The sequence below is a fragment of the Muntiacus reevesi genome, chromosome 3 (assembly GCF_963930625.1).
Source record: "Muntiacus reevesi chromosome 3, mMunRee1.1, whole genome shotgun sequence".
Lineage (NCBI taxonomy): Eukaryota > Metazoa > Chordata > Mammalia > Artiodactyla > Cervidae > Muntiacus > Muntiacus reevesi.
This window is the reverse complement of record NC_089251.1, coordinates 168500455-168518406: the sequence shown is the minus strand read 5'-3', so window position 1 is coordinate 168518406 and position 17952 is coordinate 168500455. Positions and strand designations below refer to the sequence as shown.

Genomic DNA, 17952 nt, shown 5'->3' with positions numbered 1-17952 from the left:
CTAATTTTAAAAGAAACGAATAACAGTTCTCTATCACTAGCTTTTCCTTTCAACCAGTGAAACTACCTTCAACTTCCTTCTTCTCCGGTTCTACCCACTCGGGTATCTGATTCTAGGAAGCTCTCCATGACAGTCAAATTAACCTCATCAGTGCTTGTTTTCTCATTATTTAGTAATGCTTCAGTATACATGGTGACTTTTATCTAGAATCCCCTTACATGTCTTCTCATCCAAATTCATTTCCTTAAATTCCTAAAAAAATGTAACATTTTAGAGTTTAAAGAAATGACCTTGGGTTAAAGCTCAACAGTACAATGCAATTTCTTTGCAGTCAAGAAACCAAGACCCAGAGATGATCTGTGACAGCCTTCTGCAGAACGGTCTCAGCATCCATACCCTCAGCCTACAGCTGCTCTCAGGAAAGCAGATACATGGCAATGAAGAGGCAGAGCGATGAACACTCAGGAACACCTCCCAGTTCCAATTCTCAGCCCTAACCCTCACAATGAAACCATTTTATGAAGGAAAAATCTGAAACTCAGGAAGGGCAAACACTGGGTTGGCCAAAAAGTTCATCTGAGTTTTCCAAAAGTTGTTATGGGAAACCCCAAACTAACTTTTTGGCCAACCCAATAACTTATTTGCTCAAAGTCATGTAGATAGTCAATGTCAGACTCAGTTCTCAGACCTCAATGTGTTTACCCCCAAATCTCACTTAATTTCTCTCTCTTCCTGCTCCCTGCACCCATACACAGTATATACAACCCACATTTGTGTTTCTTCCCCTCTGTGTATGATCCATCATATGGGTGGTTCTATTAGTTTACTAGGGATGACACAACAGAATATCACAGACTGGGAGGCTTCAACTACAGAAATTTATTTTCTCAGGGTTGTTGAGGCTGAAGTGTAAGATCAAGATGTCACAGTTAGTTTAGGATTCCCATTTACATTCCCACTTCAACTTAGTTACCTCTTCAATGGCCCTATCTCTAAATGCGGTCACATTCTGAGGCTCTAGGCATTAGGTCTATAATATATGAATTTGGAGAGAACACCATTCTGTCCATAACAGAATTCCAGAATTGTACCTTCTACTTCTGTTATCCTTAATCTCACTCTCCCACCAAGTAATCTCTTTCATCAAATTATGATAAGAATAACACAAATTAGTATTTAACAAGGTTTAGATTCTTTTGCAGATCTAAATTTAAAGTGAGAAGAACCTAGAAAGGTGTTCACCATGTCTTTATTGCTGTCTACATCCTGCCTTTTGCTTCAAACATTCATTAAAAACAGTGAATAATAATTAATGTCTGCTAACAGCATTAAGCCCATCTATGTGCTAGGTACTACACTCATAGTACATACACTCACCACATACTAAGTTACTCTTCCCAACTTGCCCCTCTCACACGCACCCAACTGACAAATATTACAACCAGCAAACAAAGAATTTCTCATAAGAATCCTACTGTTGAAAAGAAGAAAGGCACAGAGTTTCTTTGAAAACTGCCACTTAAGTGTAAATAGTTCTCTAGAAGCTCCAGCAATTCTTAAGGGGAGAGGGGGAAAAGTAAAAGACAGAGAATTGAGGAAAGAAATAAGAGCAGGATGAGAAGGGGCCAAAATCTATGACGCACATGCTTATATTCCTTTCTGAAATATTTTAATGAGGGCTTCACATTTTTAATTTTACCACTTAATTCATCTTTTTTTACCAAACTCAATCAGACATTAGTCTTCCTTCCCAAAGCACTTTTTATATACAACAAAGAATAAAGTATGCTTCATATTAACTTCAGACTTCCTCAGAAAAGACATTAACAAAAGAACTATAAATATACCAGCCCCCTACTGCAATACAGTGGAACAGTGATATGCACTTAAAATTTCCATAAAGCAGTAATACTTCTGAAGGTTCTAATTTGTTGTTAGTTTTACAGTATAAGAATATTTTTCAACTTAAGATCAGTTATGATATTTGTAATTTAGGAACATGGGGCAGTCCATTAAAAGTGAGTTACACAGTCTTCATAGTTCCCATTTCTAAAGTGTAAACAAGTACAATTATTTTTTTTAAAAAAACAAGGAACTCCTTTACAAGTATGACAAGTCATCTTAGATGAGGAAAGTTCTGCAATGGGACATATGGGGAAGAAGGTTAATGTATGCTAAAACATTACTGTCTCTTCCAAATAATATGATTTCCCCAAAAAAAGAAAACTTAACCTTTATTAAACATTATGCATCCTGTGCTAGCTCCTTTCCATTCCCCCAAAATGTCTTTCAGATAGAGCTCTTTCCTGAGCTCTCTGTGTTAAACTACCCAGGGCTCCAAATACCTCACAAATTTGTATTTATCTTGTGTGATTAACATTAATGTCTGCTCTACAGAAACCAGTATGGAGGTCCCTCAGAAAACCAGAAATAGAACTAGCATATGAACCAGCAATTCCACTTCTGGGTATTTATCCAAAAGAAATGAAAACACTAACTTGAAAAAATACCTGCACCCCCATGCTCACTGCTGTGTTACTTACAATAGCCAAGACATGGAAACAACTTCGTGTCTACTGATGGATGAATGGGTCAAGAAAACGTGGTATACAGCTGTCCATCAGGATCCAGGCAGAACTGGTTCCAGGACCAGCCGAGGGAGGACACCAAAATCCCCAGATGCTCAAGTCTCCTAGTTAACTCTCTGTATATTCTCTTGGGGTCCAAAATCACTGCAGATGGTGATTGCAGCCCTGAAATTAAAAGACACTTACTCCTTGGAAGGAAAGTTATTACCAATCTAGACAGCATATTAAAAAGCAGAGACATTACTTTGTCAACAAAGGTCCATCTAGTCAAGGCTATGATTTTTCCAGTGATCATGTATGGATGCGAGAGTTGGACTATAACGAAAGCTAAGCGCCCAAGAATTGATGCTTTTGAACTATGGTGTTGGAGAAGACTCTTGCGAGTCCCTTGGACTGAAAGATCAAACTAGTTAATCCTAAAAGGAAACCAGTCCTAAATATTCATTGGAAGAACTGATGCTGAAGCTGAAACTGAAACTGCAATACTTTGGCCACCTGATGCAAAGAACTAGCTCATTTGAAAAGACCCTGATGCTGGGAAAAACTGAGGGCAGGAGGAGAATGGGATGACAGAGGATGAGATGGTTGGATGGCATTACCGACTCAATGAACATGAGTTTGGGTAAACTCCAGGAGTTGGCGATGGACAGGGAGGCCTGGCATGCTGCAGTTCATGGGGTCTCAAAGAGTTGGACACGACTGAGAAACTGAAATGAACACCTCTCAGGTTCAACCAACCTTGGATCATGTAGTACTCCATGTACTTATGGAAAGAAATCTGCATGTAAGTGGACTTGTGCAGTTAAACCGATGTTGTTTAAGGGTCAACCGTGTGTGTGTGTGTGTGTGTGTGTGTGTACACTCACATAGTGGAATATTACTTAGCCATAAAAGAGAAAATTCTGCCATTCATGACAGCATGGATGGACTTAAAGGGCATTTTGCCAAGTGAAGTAAGTTAGAGACAGAAAAATATTACATGTTCTCACTTACATGTGGAATAGTAAGAGAAACTCTTAAAAAAGAAAAAAACCCTCACAGATACAGAGAGCATACTGGTGGTTGCCAGAAGTGAGGGGAGGAAGGGAAAGGGGGCAGTGAAGGCAGTGCCAGTGGGAAGAGGGGGGAATGGGTGAAGGTGACCCCAAGGTACAAACCTCCATCTGTAACAAATTAGGGTGTACTCATATGATAGAATAAGGAGCAGCAAACAGAAATGAACTATCACCAGTACATAAAACAGCAAAAATTAATCCCACACACAATAATACTGTGATGAACAAAAGAACCGGATCCCTAAGGGAACATGTCATTCGATGCCATTGACAAGAAGTTCTGGAACAGACAAAAGTAATCTACAGGGAAAGAAATCAGAGCCATGGTTGTCTCTGGGGAGAGGAGAGGATGCGGGATCGATTGTCATGGGGCACAGGGGAAATACTCCATATCTTGGTAACAGTGTGGGTTACATGAAAATATGCATCTGTTAAAACTCACAGAACTCTGACCCTTCTGAGCTGCACATTTCACTACGTGGGGATGATACTTCCATCAAATAACCTAAAGCTCAGGAGATAATTAGACAATATCATTTTGATGAAATGAAAATTAAACCTGAAAACAAATAAAGTAGTAAAATGGGGCAAATTCAGGGACTTCTTTGGCGGTCCACTGGTTAAGACTTTCCTTTTCAAAGCAGCAGGTTCGGGTTCAATCCCTGGTCAGGGAGCTAGTAATATCCCACAAGCCTCACAGCCAAGTAACCAAAACATAAAACAGAAACAAGATAGTGACAAATTCAATAAAGACTTTAAAATGGTCCACATCCAAAAAAATAAAATAAAATCCTTAGGGTTTCCCTGGTGGATCCGTGGTAAAGAATTCACCTGCCAAAGCAAGACACGGGTTCAATCCCTGATCCATAAGGATCCCACATGCCACAGAGCAACTGAGCTCATTTGCCACAACTACTGAAGCCCATGTGCCCGATAACCTGTGTTCCACCACAATGAGAGGTCACTGCAGTGAGAAGCCTGAACATCACAACGAGAGAAGGAGCCCCTGCTCACTGCAACAAGAGAAGGTCCGAGCATCAGCGAAGACCCAGCACAGCCAAAAACAAAAATACATAAAATTATATTTTTTCATCTTAAAAAAATAAACAAAATTGGGCAAATCCATTTCACTCTTCCACTCAAGGAGCGTAAACTCAAGATTATGGGTGCAATGGAAGCTGCAATTCTGGCTTCATTTCTACTTTTCCATGCAACATGCTTCTGAAATCAGTAATTACCTACCCCTGCCCCTTTCTGGCCCATGAACTAAAGCCAACTTCATCATCCAGAACCTACAGAAATATGGAGATCTGTTCCAACAGATCTACTAGCTGTGTTAGTAGAACTCTCTGTCTCCAGCAGAGTGCCTTCCAGGAAGATTGTCAGGGATAAGGCTGAATGTATGATTTCTGCCTCATACAGTGACTTTAGAAACTAACAGAGGATAAACTGTAAGTCCATAGTAATTCTTCCTATGTGAGTTGGTAAGTAATATACTCTAGATTCAAATACATAACTGAAAATTCCAATCATATGATTCTTAGCACTCTGGTTATAATTAAATGTACTGCCTGTACTTAAGTATTTAAAAATTCTCCCTAATCCTTTCTCTTCCCTCCCCCTCCCAAAAAAACATGAACTATTTATAAAACTTTCTGTCTCTTCATTTGGTTTTACTTATCTGGACTCCTAAGCCATGCATGGTAAATTTCAGACCTATAATTTGTGGCTTCCTGCTTCCAAGATTTCTCCAGAGTCATTCTCATGTGACTGTTTTTCTAGTTAAATATTTACACATATGCACGGGGTACACAGGCAGTTCATATTCGACATGATTTAACAGCATCTACATCTGTTTCTCATCATAACATGACTGGAAAATGTGCCTGCTAAACATTTTTAAAATATATTTGTGCAAGACATTGTTTCTAATCTCATCTTGAGACATTTCTGCATAAAGAAAACAGAAATAAGATGTCCTGTCTCTGATTCCTTAATTCCCTTCCTCTGGCTTCAGGGTCCTCTCTTGCTACCAATCATTATGTCCCAAGCTTAATCAAAGTATGCATCATGTCTTTTTTTTTATCAGCGAGTGAGAAGCACAAAATTAAGTTGAGATATGAAGGCAAAAATATCTTATTTAAGTTAAAAAGCCCCCCAAACAACAACTGGCTTCAGGGCTAACCCCAAGATTAGCAAGACTTCATCTGAATAAAGCTGCTGATGATTCAAACATGTCTGAAGCCTGTTTCATGTTCCCAGTGCACAACTTCGAGCATGATTTTTCCAAATTAAAGAAAAAAAAGGCGAGAGAAAATTCTTGGCTTTCAAGAGGCAATCATTCCTAGGTCCCCAAAATTTCAAATCACAACACAAACATGTCTCCTAATTCTTCCCTGCTTTATTTTTAAAAGTCAAACATATTTTAAGTTCATACACTTTTCCAGAAATACAAGGTACAGTTAAATCATGAGAGCATACTCTTTAGATCACTGAGTTAGAATAAATTGATCCTCTCTGATTATTATTCTATTGTTTTGGGTTTTAACCCAGAAATATTTCTCACTTTTATTCATGTATTATCATAAGCAATAACAAAGCAAGACAGAAAAGAATGAAAGCAAAGACTCTTAAGTGCATTAAAAATCCTGGAAGCAAACATCAGTTCATGTGTAGTCAAGAAGCAAAAATAAAAAGAATAACTGTTTTCGACGATTTGGGACTTGCATTTCCAAACTGTGTCTAACTAAAGATCTTCAGGCTTGTTTTTTTTTTTTTCTTTTCTTTTCCATGATTATCTTTTGGCCATTTCATAACTCATTTCACTCGGGAAAGAAAGTGATTGAATAAAAAAAAGGAGATTTAAAAAAAAGAGACAGATGAGACTAAAATGAGTATAATTGACCTCAACAGCCCCGAGGAAAAGCTATATTTTCAAGAAGCCTGGAACATCCAGCTTAATAAAGCTTTTGGTGCATCTGAAAATTTAAATAATCCTTAATATTCTTAATTCCTGTCACACTGATTAAAAAGTGTAACAGTAGACATACTATTTTTAGACATTCTGTTAAGAAATAATATGAAAAGTTGCTCAAATCCAGAAACCACACTATATACTCAGAGAAGCACCTCTTAGGATATACTTCCTCAAACAAACAAATATACATATTTACATAATATATGTTAATAAAATAATACACGTAAAACACATATATGTAAGTGTTGGCTTTGGTTTGGCATTCCGACACTTTAAATATCTATGCTAGCTTTAGAAGAAGGTAAAGAATTACAATATGTGAATAAATAAAACCTACAGATGATCCAACTTTTTTATCCATGAACTTTCATTACATACTAGATAAATATTTCAGTAAAAAAGATACTACATACATTTCATTTTTTTTAACTTTTGGAGAATTAAAACATAATGAGGATCAAAATGACCCAAGAAGCCTTTTAAAATCTTCCAGAAAGTAGAGAAGGGAATATTTCCAAACTCTTTTAAAGAAGGCAGCAGAACTCAGATATAAAAAACTAACAGAGACATTTATAAGAAAAGAAAATTGTAGACCAGTACCCCTCATGAACACAGATGTAAAAATTCTTAATAAAATACTGGCAAGTTGAATTCAGTTACATATAGAAAGTATATTATATTATGACTGTGGGAAGTTTATTCCAGGCTCAACAACTGAAAAGCAATCAATATATATCACCATATAAACAGAAAAATAGGAGAAAATCTCATGATCATCTCAATAGATGCAGAAAGTGTACGCATCAAAAACTCAGGCTCACGTTGTGAAAAGATCAGGAACCAGGTGAGGGTAGAAACACTCTCACCACTTCTATTCACCATTGTACTCAAGAAGCTACCCAGGTCAATGCGGCAAGAAAAAATTTTAAACAAAGTCTACAGAATGGAAGGGAAGAAGAAAAACTCTTCCTTTGCAGATGGCATGAACATTTTGAAAGGAAATCCTATGGAAATTAAACAAAAAAGCTCTTAGAACTACCTGAATCATCAAAGGGTGGGGTAGAAGGTAACTATAAAGTATAAATTTTGTATCTATGTTCTAACAATAAAAACTGGAAATGGAAATAAATTATAAACTAATGCCATTTATAATAGCATCAGAAAGTATAAAATGGGGGGGTGAGATTGGTTCAGTACAGCAGAGTAGAAGGACGTGCACTCAAAATAGGGATAAATCTAACAAAAGATGTGAAAGACTTAACAAGAAAATGCAAAAACTATTGCAAGGAGAATTAAAGATCTAAAGAAATGGAAAGATATACCTTATCCAAGAGTCAGAAGACTCAATATTGTTAAGATGTTAATCCTCTTCGAACTGATCTATCAATTCAAATCACACCCAATCAAAATTCCAACAGAAATTTTTTAACTGATAAACTATTCTTTTTATTAAATACAAAGGAGCTAAAATAGAAAAAAACAACTTCATAACAGTAACAACAACAATGAGTTACACACCTAATTCTGGAGTCATCATAAAGCTAAAGTAATCAAGACAGTATAGTCTGACATGAAGCGAGGCAAATAGATCAATGGAAAAAAGCAGAAAGTCCAAAAATAAATCTACAAATATATGGCCAATTGATTTTTGGTAAAACTGCATAAGCAGCTCAGCAGAGAAAGCATAATCTTTTCAACAAATGATGATGGAACAACTGAATATCTAGGTGCAAAAAAGAAAAAAAAAATCCATATTTGACTTACATCTTTCTCTGTACACAAAATTAACTCAAAGTGAATCATAGACCTAAATGCAAAACCTGAAAGTATAAAATTTGTAGAGGAAAAAATAGGAGCTTTTATTAAAATAACTTCTATTTCTTGAAAGACATTTTTAAGAGAATAAAATTACAAACTATATGTGATGAAATGTTCATATCCAGAATATTTAAAAATCTCTCAAAACTCAAGAAAACAATTCAATTTAAAAAATGGGCAAAAGATGTGAACAGAAACTTCACAAAAGAAGACAAATGTCAACTAAGCATTTGAAAAGATGTTCAGTGCTGGTACTCATTAGGGAAATGAAAATTAAAAATACAATGTTACCCCTACATATCCAATAGAATGACTAAAGTTAAAAATATTGATCTCAGGCCTCAATGGAGAAATGGAGCAAATAGAATGCTCATACATTACTGGTGGGAATATAAAGTGGTCCAATCACTTCGGAAAACCAGTAGTTTCTTAAAAAGTTAAACATACACCAACTACAACCCAGCCATCCTACTCCTGGATACTTAGCCAAGAGAAATGAAAGTATATGTATGTTCAAAGATACATACACAGATGTATATAGCAGCTTTATTTGAAATAGCCAAACACAGGAAACAACCTAAATATACATCAATAAGTAAATGGATAAACAAAATTGTGGCATACCCATTCAGTGAAATATTGAAAGTGAAAAGTGAAAGTGTTGGTTGCCCAGTCATGTCTGACTCTTTGTAGCTCCATGGACTATAGCCCACCAGCCTCCTCTGTCCATGGGATTCTCCAGGCAGGAATAGTGGAGTGGGTAGCCATTCCCTTCTCCAGGGGATCTTCCTGACCCAGGGATTGAATCCAGATCTCCTGACCTGCAGTCAAATTCTTTACCGTCTGAGCCACCAGGGAAGGCCACAATGGAATACTGCACCATTGTAAAAATAAATAAAATTGAGTATCAATACATGGTAATAACAGGGATATCTCAAAATAATTATGATGAGTGAAAAATAAGTCAGACACAAAAGATACATAAAATTCTAGAAAATGCAAAATAATCTATAATACAAAGCAGATCAGTGGTCACCTGAGGACGTGGAAAATAAGGAAGGGCTGGTGAGAGCAATTACATTTCCTTGATTGTGATGATAGTTTCATTGGTGTCGATATATGTTAAACTTATCAAACTGTACACTTTAAATTGTGCCATTTATTAAACATCAATCACACCTCAGAAAAGGGCTTCCCAGGTAGAACGGTGGTAAGAATCTGCCTGCCAATGCAGGAGACACAAGAGATACAGGTTCAATCCCTGCGTCAGGAAGGTCCCCTGGAGAAGGAAATGGTAACCCACTCCAGTACTCTTGCCTGGAGAATCCCATGGACAGAGGAGCCTGGCGGGCTACAGTCCAGAGGGCCTCCAAGAGTCGGACACAGCTCAGCGACTGAGCGCAACACAGCACATGTGCCCCAATAAAGCTGTTTTTCTTTTTTCTAACATCCTAGTATGAAATTTGGAGAAGGCAATGGCAACCCACTCCAGTACTCTATGGACAGAGGAGCCTGGTGGGCTGCAGTCCATGGGGTTGCTAAGAGTCGGACACGACTGAGCAACTTCACTTTCACTTTTCTTTTCACGGATTGGAGAAGGAAATGGCAACCCACTCCAGTGTTCTTGCCTGGAGAATCCCAGGGACGGGGGAGCCTGGTGGGCTGCCGTCTATGGGGTCGCACAGAGTCGGACACGACTGAAGCGACTTAGCAGCAGCAGCAGCAGCTGTATGAAATTAGTGTCCATAAATTTAAGAAATGGAAAGGACGCCAGTGTAGCTAGGAACAGAATGAGTGAGAGGGAATTAAAAGGCAAAATCGGAGGTAAGCGGGGCCAGACCACATGTGTCTTTATAGGCTCAGTCAGTTGTGTGAAATACATTCAAATGGAGGATTGTAAACAGAGCGGTAATATGATCTCATTTATGTGAAATGGTCCTTGAGTTTTTTCCAGGATATAATATAGTTGGAATCATATAGCATGTAATCTCAAATTGGCTTCCTTCACTCAGTAAAATTCACTTAAGAATCCTCAATGTCTTTTCATGGCTTGATAGCTCATTTCTTTTCAACATCAAATAATATTCCATTATCTGGATGAACCACAGTTTATACATCCATTCCCCTGTTAAAGACATCTTAGTTTATTCCAAGTTTTGGCAATTGTGAATAAAGTTGCTATAAACATGCATTCAGGTTTTTATATGGATGTTAAGTTTTCAACTCCTTTGGGTAAAATCCAAGGAGTGCAACTGAAGGATAATATGGTAAGAATATTTTAGTTTGGTAAGACACTGACAAACTGACTTCAAAAAGTGGCTCATTTTGCATTCTCATCAACAATGTGTGAGAATTCCTATTGCTCCACATCCTCACAGGCATTTGGTATTGGCAGTGTTTATGGTTTTTGACCATTCAGACGAATGTGTAGATGTATCTCCTTGTTTAAATTTGCATTTCCCTAACTAGATAAGATGCTGAGTATCTTCATACACATTTGTCATCTGTATCTTTGGTAAGGTATGTGTTCAGATATTTTGCTCATTTTTTAATCATATTGTTTGTTTTCTACTTGTTGAATTTTAAGAGTTCCTTGTGTATTTTGGGCTGCAGTATTTTATCAGATATGCCTTTTGCAAATATTTTCCCCAAGTCTGTGGCTTGTCTTATTCTCTGACAATGATTATATTTTAATGTCACTCATTTGATACTGATTATGCCTTTGGTCTGCTAAATCTAGCTGGGTGTATATACAAAAATGAATAAGATAAAAATCAATATATTACCAGAAATACAAAATAACAAAATACGCTAAGATGTACTGTTTTCTAAGAAATAGCTTCTATTCACATATATACTGAAGAAAGATGAGAAATCCAGCTAGACTCTTAGAAAATCAGTGCAATTTGTTAGTAAGTCAGACTTTTCAGGTAACTGTAGGGATCCCCAGAATCATGGAGCACAAAGTAACAGAAAGATAGAAAGCATGGAAACAGAATTATACAATACTGTTTGATATTTTGTTCCCTGCAATCATCCTATTTGACATGTAAAAATTATGAAAAATTTTCCTAATTTCTTTCTAATGAAGATGATTGTTTTGTTTTACTTTTGGGGGGAAAATACAGGAAATCAGTTCAAATAAACATCTTTGCTAATTCTTATTTATGTAGCTGAAATTGTTAGAGAAAAGAAATAAACATTTCCAGTCTTAGATATGGTCAATAATGTCAAAATCTTGCTTATCAGGTCATCTTCCTCACTGTTTACCATATACTTTTATATGTTGGGCATTTTCCATAATAATAAAGTTAATTTGTTTTAAAATAAGTGTTTGGGACTTCCCTGGTGGCTCAGATGGTAAAGAATCTACCTACAATGCAGGAGACCTGAGTTTGATCCCTGAGTCATGAAGATCCCTGGAGAAAGGAATGGCTACCCAGTCCAGTATTCTTGCCTGGAGAATTCCATCGACAGGGGAGCCTGGAGGGCTAAAGTCCATGGGGTCACAAAGTCCATATGCTAAAATTTAGCAATATGGCTTAGTCAACTGACTAGCTGTGTGGAAAACATCTTAACAAGCTGTTTCACCAATGTAACTTTCAGGTGAATAAAAATTTTGAATGCATAAAATGAAAGAAAAAACTATTAAAAGTAGGTATAGGAGAATATATTTCCTTCTGGAGATGAAAAAGTTTTTCTAAACAATACACAAAACCCAGATTCCAAAAAGATGAGTGAATGTGATGACATAAAAGTTTTTTCTGCACAGAAAAAAATACCATGCAAAGTCAAAGGACAAATGATCAACTGGGAAAAATATTTCAACACATATGACAATGAGTTCATTTTCTTAATGTAAAAAGACCTCTTACAAATCAGTTATAAAAGACCATTAAATCAATAGAAAAATTTAAAAAGAACTTAGAGGCGGTTCATAGAAAACAAACACAATATGTTTGCAACAAATGAAAAGACAGTCAACTTCAATCATAAAGAAATGAAAAGCAAAATTGAAATGTTATATGAATGCTCATTTATTGGAAAGCAATTCTTAAAATATATCATTAAGAGTATTTAAGTGAAAAAATTTAAGATGTAGCACAATCTATATAGTATACCTCTACCCACGTTAAATAACTAAATATGTATCTACATGCATATCTATATATATGCCTTATGCTTAAATACATTCCATATGTATTTGTATTGAAATACATCTGTATGTTCTATATGCATAGAATTTTCTAGAAGAACATTGTATAAACCAGTGACAGTGGTTGTTTTTATACTGGAAGCCTGGAAATCTTGTGTGAGTAGTAAATATAACTTTCCATCCTGTGTGCTTTATATAAAGTCTAAATTTTTAAATGGATGTCTGTATTACCTTTTCAATGAAAAAAATAACTAGTTGATCTTTAAAAAGCTAAATTAATACGTTCAACAGATATTTCTTTGTGCCGATCACTGCTGAAATGCTAAGAATATAGGTGATGGAAAACCAACATAAACCTCTGTCCCCAGCTGTAACATGTTCCCGAGGGAAGAACCGTAAAAGTCTCTAATGAATTCTGTTCAGTCTAGTTAGTTTTTGACAGCAACTTGACAAATGTTTTCTTTGGCTATGTGCCCTTCTCAATGTAAGGGAATACATTGAGTCTTACATACAATAGTAACTATAGAAACGCATTCTGTGGAACTGATGCAATTGTCACCATCATAATTTGGATAGGCTTTGTCAAGTTAGAAGAAGCAAGAAGAGATACATGATTCACACCGCCATATGTATTTATACCATTTTAGAACTTCCTTGTGGAGAAGGAAATGGCAACCCACTCCAGTATTCTTGCCTGGAGAATCCCAGGGACAGGGGAGCCTGGTGGTCCCCATAGATGTATGGGGTCACACAGAGTTGGACACGACTGACGCGACTCAACAGCAGCAGGAAAACTTCATTGTCCTTGCAGCAAAACATTTCTAACCTCTATGCCTTTGTTCTACAATTTATCTATTGAGGGTTTAGAAGCCTCTCACTCCCTTATTGCTTATTATTCATTATTTTAGAATTCAAACCTAAATTATGTCACCAAGATTCAGGACAAAAAGCACCCCAAAGACTTTTACTGTCATTCATACACATAAAATTTTCACCAGTGGCCTAAGTTTCCATTTCCATTGCATCTCTGTGTCTTTTTCTCTAGATATAGAACAACTATGCTCACAAAATGTAAAATTATAGCTGTTAAGAATTTGCTTCACTTATTAAAAATGTATATTTTAGTTAAAGGATGGAGTGAGCTAAAGACCGATATTCTAAAATACAGTGGATGAGCACAAGGCTTGCTCAGTGTTTGGTCATAAAGGGATTTCTTGGCCAATAAACTGGAAAAAGCTGCTTATTAAGTTTCCCCACAATTAAAAATTTTCCCCATGTTGGAGATTAACAGCACCTGTTAGCCTATTAGTCCCCTAAAAAAATTCTTCAAGGAAGAAGTGTGCTTCACTCTGAGCCTCTGTTTCTTTCTTCCTTCTCTATGCTAATTAATAGATTTCCTGACATCAGAGGAAATTATCATCTGTGCTCAAAGCAGGACAAGTTTCCATTTTTAACCTTTGCTTTCCTCTCAGCAAACTCTAGCGTACTTCCTGACCCTACTCTGAAAGTCATGTGGTCATAGTTCTTATTAGCTCACAGCTAACTTCCAGCTTCTATTGGTAAGACTTACAGCATAACATACCTCTGTCACAAGGAGCTGACTCTTGGTCCCCTGGAAGAAGAAAGTGAAGACTGAACCTGTGTGTGCTTAAAACAACTGAAATTCAATACTACCTACCAGATTGCTTCCTCATAAGAATAATCCTCTCAGAGAACACAGCAATAACCAATAACAACAAATGCAATACCCATTTTTTTTAAGCATGGAACAAAAGAGATCCAGTTCAAACCACTTCCTCAAAACAAAATAGCATGGGAAACAACCCTCCTGTTAACAGAATACCAATGGGACTTTTAAAATTACAGCCTCTCAGCGAACACTCTGCCCAAGAAAGTTTTATTGGATGAAATGTTAAAACGAATCCAAAAATTTTCTCTTACAAGTATGTTCAGACATGGATCCAAGTCTTCCAAAGTTCTGTTAGCTCTTGACTTTTATTGCTACGCCTTGCTTTCAAAGCTTCCTGGACCAAAACAGTCTCCTAGCTAAAGGTGAACCTTAATAAAAGAATTCTTTGTTTCCATTGTTTGTTTTTAAAGGTTATGTTCTCACCAAGAAAATCCTGTTACAATTTCCTTAATGCACATGCAGGACAAACATGGGCTTCCCAGGTGGTGCTAGTGGTCAAGAACCTGCCTGAGAGTGCAGGAGAGGTAAGAGAAGCTGGTTTGATCCTTGGGTCAGGAAGATCCCCTGGAGGAGAAAATGGCAACCCATTCCACTTGGAGATTCGCATGGAGGGCTACAGTCCATAGCGTGGCAAAGAGTCAGACATGACTGAAGCAACTTAGCAAGCATGCAGGACATACGTGACTGAAAAATCAGGGACCATGACATTTTCATACTTTATGAGAAATATTTGACCTCGCATTTGATAACTTTTTATGAGGCAAATTCACCTCTGGTGAAAGCCTGTGAGTGACAAATATTTATCTGGGAATCTAAGCTTATCAAGAAGCTAAAACTGGTCATTTTGCTTAAAGGTGTACTTAAGAACTTTTTGATTAAAAAAAAAAATACCTTGAAAACTTTGAAGAGATTTCTCTCCTTTAGCAAATAGAACTGGAGACTCAAGTATTTTGTCTCCAGTTCTGCTTGAATTCCCACGTCTTCTCTGCCAGCTGGGTGCCCTCCCCCAGCCCCATCTGTGCAGCTTTCTAAATCACTGGGGAAACCACCAGGCAAAAAGTCAGCACAAATACCCTCCGAGCCCAAAAGAAGTTATCACTTAATGAGGGAGCCTGAGGAGAGAAAGGGAGATTGGGTAGGGGCTCTGTTGAAAACAAAAAAAAAAAAAAAGAAAAGCACATTACAAGGTAAAGAAAAATTATCAGTAAAGATGTGTGTAATCAGGAGGTTTCCCCCAAAACCTTACAACATCTCCATGTTCAGCTGATCTTGAAGCAGGTCTGGTTGGGGGTGCCCTGGAGGGGATCGTGGTTGGAAAGACTTGAAAGAAATTTCTTCTAATGAAAAAGCCAGCATTAGCTGCTGCCTTGTGGAAATACAGGCTTGTCTCTTATTCAAAGTGCCCAAGCCCAGATCGACTTACTTTTCTGACGGCCTTTGGAGTGTTACTGAAAATCCAGTCATGGGTTGGCTCCTCAGATAAGCCAGTTTGTTTAGATGTCTTATCAGTCACAGTCAACCTTAGTGCTTTGTACAGGCACAGCCTTGACAGAGATGAGTATTAAGAGAGAGGAAGGATGAAATGAAGGAAATCTACTATCTTCACACACACAGGACAATACCGCATTATACTGAAAGACATTTTAAATCAGAAAAAAAGCTGAACGAATCTTCAAGAATAAATGCTGCAGTCTTTGTTGCCAGGCAGTTGACATTTAGAGGGTTTAGGCTAAGTGTTTATCAGCTTGAAGCTGTGGGACAGATGAGCCAAGTGGTTTGGCAACCAAAACTAGCTCCCAGTCAGAACCAGCTAATTCACACAATGGTATTGTAACTCATGACAACTGAAAGACTTTTCCTTTCCAAGAATGTGCTCGTTTTAACCCAGATTTAACCCAGTGGAGAGTCTGGGAGTCAGGAAATCTAGGCAGTGAACTGAGTGTTACCTCTAACGAGCTGCTCACACTTGAAAAATCACAAAAGCTCTTTGGACTTCCATCCCCTATCCATAAAGTGATAAATGGGGACCAAATGGAGTCCACAGTCCCTCTGAGCTAAAATAGGTTTGGTGTCTGATTCTACGCAGTAGGCACTGACATCAGGCCTCCAACACAGGTGGGGAGAGGCCTTCTGAAACATCCAATATAAGCTAAGAATACTTGCTCAGTGGGATGACCCAGGCTAGGACACAGTGAGGAGCAGAAGATAATTAGGTTTGAATTCAAACTTTACCTAGATGATAAATCAGTAGAGACAACTGACTGATAAAAGGCAATAGGATGCTCCAGAGGCAGAAACCTCCTGTAAGAAGCAATAGTCTAGACTAGAGCCTCAGTTCAGTTACTCACTAGTAAAATGGCCTTGGACAAGTCACTTCACCGTTCTGAGCCTCAGTTTCCTCCATGGGTCCATTACTATCTGCCCTGCACACAGACAGCCAAAGTTGATCTAAGAAAATGTGCACAAGAACCCCTGGGTGATTGTAAAGCCATCATAGCTCAGAGGTTCCACATGAATAGGCATTTAGGATTTAGAAGGAGGTCTCCTCCCCAAAAATTAAACAAAAACAAACAAAAGGATAGAAGAACATCTTTTGAGTAAATCGCTTCCAACTTTTCCACTTGTAAAATATGGACACTGAAATGTCAATAGGGGAAACTTCGGTGACTCAGACGGTAAAGAATCTGCCTGCAATGCAGGCGACTCAAGTTCGATCCCTGGGTGGGGAAGATCCCCTGGAGGCGGGACTGTCGCTACCCACTGCAGTATTCTTGCCTGGAGAATTCCATGGACAGAGGAGCCTGGTGGGCTATAGTCCATGGGGTCACAAAGAAGTCAGACATGACTGAGGGACTATTTCACTTTCACTTCACTTCACTGTCTCTAGGCTCTCCAAGAGAACAGGGAGCAGACTTTTCATTGGAAATGATGGCATGATAAAAAGATTGCTAAACCCAAGTCTTTGTCATACTTACTCAAAGCCCCGGACCACACAAGGCATTCAAGGAAGCAAAAGAGTCAGAGAATCTCTGGTTTACACCAGGAAGCAGGACACATGCTGAGAGGCGAGGCAATCGATAGGGTTCCGCAGAGGGATTAGTCCAATGTGCCCAGGTAATCATGAAAAAGAGGCACAGAAACATGGAAGTAAGGGTAAAGAAAAAAGACTAGGGCACAGCCAAGATTTCCTGGGGGCTACTGATGGGGTCAACAGGTAGGAGAAAAGAAGACAGCTTTTCTTGCCTGAATAACTAGGAAGAGAAGTATTAGACAACAAAACTACCTTGACCTAGAAAATATCAATACAAATGTGATTTGACAAAGCAAAATTAACCCCTGAATGAGGGGGAAAGAGAGCTTGATGATTTTTTTAAAATTATACCCAATCAAGTTTGTTTGTTTTGATCAACTCTCCATGAGTTCTCAAAAGGCTATAAGGAGAATAGCCAGAGAATATTGAGTATTCAATTCTAAACACATGTAATGTAATAGGGATATGATTTTAAAATGTCAGAGTACAGTTGTATCTCTTTTTTTTTCAAATACACACATATATAAAGAAAAAGGACAAAGTATTGAAATTTTTGCACCAAAATATTAACTATGTTTAGTTCAACATGGTAGGAACATGGGTTCCTCGCTTATGTGCATTTTGGCAATCAACATGC

General features: G+C 37.7%; 1 protein-coding gene across 1 annotated transcript in view; it reads right to left on the bottom strand.

Moving 5' to 3' along the window:
- The window catches only part of IPCEF1 (interaction protein for cytohesin exchange factors 1), a 145802-nt gene extending 131542 nt beyond the window's left edge, over positions 1 to 14260 (bottom strand). Inside the window, exon 1 of the mRNA XM_065931085.1 lies at positions 14177 to 14260. The gene's annotated coding sequence lies outside the window, so the exon portion shown is untranslated. The remainder of the gene's footprint in view (positions 1 to 14176) is intronic.
- Positions 14261 to 17952: the final 3692 nt, after the last annotated feature.